The following is a 2,860-nucleotide window of genomic DNA, read 5'->3' as shown; positions in this document are numbered from 1 at the left end:
AGACTGGATGTGGCATCAGTGCCATGGGCTGGGAACCACAGCGGGGTTGGATCGAGGGTTGGACTGGATGATCTCAGAGGTCCCTTCCAACCCAAACCTCCCGGGATTCTGTGGAGAAAGCAAAGGGCCTTCTGACCATGTGAAGCAGCACCAAGGACCAGAAGGACAAGCTGAGATTTTGGAAGAGCCTTTCCTCACACCTGGTGCTGAAGCCAGCAGGCCACGAGCTGGGTGCACCACAAAGAGTGGGCAGCACAGCCAAGGCTGGCAGACCTGCCCAGGGCTCTGTGAGTGCAGGGGCATCACAGCCATGGCACCAGGGCAGCAGAGCTCAGAACAAGCCATGAGCCAAGGTCCTGCAGCCTGGCTCACCTGGAAAGGTGCCACTGGGGGGACCTGGAGCTGGGCCCCCTCCCACCGTGGCAGTGAGGGTACCCAGAGGGTACCCAGGAGCAGCCAAGCCCAGCACGGGTGCTCTTTGAAGTTCAACATGGCCTTCGTTCAACTTGGCTTAATTCCCTCCCAGAGCACATTAGGCAACAGTAATTAACACTTGCCAAGTTCAGGTGGGTTCATTTTCACAGAATCACAGAATCAACTGGGTTGGAAAAGACCTCCGAGACCATGGAGACCAACCTGTGACCCAACCCCACCTTGTCACCCAGCCCATGGCACTGATGCCACATCCAGGCTCTGCTCAAACCCCTCCAGGGACGGGGACTCCACCCCCTCCCTGGGCAGCCCATTCCAAGGGCTGATCCCTCTCTCTGCAAACAACTTCTGCCCCATGGCCAACCTAAACCTGCCCTGGGGCAGCTCAAGACTCCTGAGGAGTTCAGGCCCAGGAGCAGCACAGAGGAGGGTGCTTGGGGCTGGGCAGTGGTCCCTGCAGCCCCTGAGCCAGCCTGAGCACCTGGAATCACCTGGAATCACACCTCCCCAGGGGACTGAGGGGAAGGGGCTGCCTGGGGCCACATGAGACTCAGGGGATGCACATCTGCAGGTTTCTGAGCATTTTATGTCCCCACACAGCAAGGACTGAAGGAACAGAGACAAAACCTCCTCCCCACAGGCTCCCAGAGCTGCTGCTGCTCTGTCAAGGTGACACTGGTGGCAGCGGGTGGGGGACACCAGCCAGCAGTGCCTGCTTCTTTCTTCTGCTTAAAGTAAAAATAATAGGCCCTTCTCCCTTGTGGCCCACATGAATATTTCATCAGCAAACTGCCTCATCCTGTATTAGGTTTTTTTCCCCTCTCTGGCTGAGATGGGAAGCTCCAGCTCACAGAGCCTTCCACGGCGTTTCCAGGCAGAGCTGAGGACATTCTGGGTGTGCAGTCAGTCAGACTGACACCAGGATAAGAGGATGGGAATATATCAAGGTCCCAAGCAACTCTGGGTGTTTGGGAAGCCAGTGCCCTGCTTAGTCCTGGGCCAGTATTTTGATATTCCATGGATGGCACTGAGGAAACACCACGTCCTGCTGGTACAGGATGGATGTGTTCCACATCCATCACCACTGAGAAGGGAGCAGAGGCTGCCCCTCCAGCCTGAGCCTCACTGCAAGGGCATCTGAGCTCTGTGCCTCTGCACTGACACCTCTCAGGGTCTGCTTGGGATGGGAAGTGAGAGGGAGAAGAGACATTAAATCCCTGAGATCAGATACTGCAGCCTGAGCATATCCTCTGCTGGCTTCCCTTACAGCAGGGCCTGTTTAAAGGAGGGCAGGCTCCCAGCAAGGAACAGGGCTGGGAATTAGAGGTGCTGATGCACTTCCCTTTCTGTCAGAGGCCTGACATCCAGACCAGCACTGACCACACTCCCCTGGTACCATTATGGAAACCATTCCCTTCCCTGTGCCTTTTTCTCTCACCAGGGTTTCCACACAGGCCCCTCCTGGCTCAGCCTGACTCTCCACAAATGGAAAAGGAAAATCATCTGGTTTATTCTACTGCATTTATGGAAGAGAAAAAGATGGGAATTTTTTTTTTTTTTTTTTACTTCAGGAAAACTGCCAAGAGATCCAAAAAGGCCTCACAGAAACACCTGAGGAAAGATCTGAAATGCAGGAAGAGGGGCAGGAATGCACTCTGAGGTCCAGCCTTCCAAATCCACAAGCCCTCTTGAACATAACAGAGAACCACAGAATGGTTTGGATGGGAAGGAACATTAAAGACCTCCTAGTTCTTCCCCCTGCCATGGGCAGGGACACCTTCCACTAGTCCAGGCCTGTCCAACCTGGCCTTGGACACTTCCAGGGATCCAGGGGCAGCCACAGCTTCTCTGGGCAACCTGTGCCAGGGCCTCACCATCCTCACAGCCAATTCCTTCCCAATATCCCATCTAATTCTACCCTCCTTCAGCTTAAAGCCATTCCCTCTTGTCCAATCACTCCATGTCCTTGTCCCAAGTCTCTCTTCAGCTCTCCTGGAGCCCCTTTAGGCACTGGAAGGAGCTCTAAGGTCTCCCCAGAGCCTCCAGGCTGGACATGGGTGTCAGTCCCTTGATGTCCATGCTGTCAGAAGGCTCCATCCAACCATCCACCTTTTTGGGAAAGGCCTTAAAATCAACTTCTGGTTTGATGGTTGTTCTTGGCAGGACCCTCCCTGCCAGACCAGGCTGCACCTGGACAATTCCTGCTCTCCAGCTCAGGTTCTACTTGTGTCCAGTGGGAACAAAGCCAATCCATCCCACCCTACAGGAGGGACACAGAGGGAAATCTACAGCCCAAGGGAGGAAACCCAGGATCCTAAAGGAGAGCCAGGATCACAGAGCTGCCAAGCACAGGAGCTGGGGCTGTTCAGCCTGGAGAAGAGGAGGCTCAGGGGAGACCTCCTCACTCTCTACAACTCCCTGACAGGAG

The 2,860-nt window shown here is 55.0% G+C and overlaps 1 protein-coding gene across 3 annotated transcripts in view; it reads right to left on the bottom strand.

The window, feature by feature from the left end:
• Positions 1–2,860, bottom strand: part of WHRN (whirlin) — a 49,924-nt gene that overhangs the window by 32,717 nt on the left and 14,347 nt on the right. The gene's annotated exons all lie outside the window — the stretch shown is intronic.

The sequence above is a fragment of the Lepidothrix coronata genome, unplaced genomic scaffold, assembly GCF_001604755.1.
Source record: "Lepidothrix coronata isolate B3197 unplaced genomic scaffold, Lepidothrix_coronata-1.0 Scaffold160, whole genome shotgun sequence".
Taxonomy (NCBI): domain Eukaryota; kingdom Metazoa; phylum Chordata; class Aves; order Passeriformes; family Pipridae; genus Lepidothrix; species Lepidothrix coronata.
Note: the sequence above shows the minus strand (reverse complement) of the source record. Positions and strands in the feature narration are given on the sequence as shown.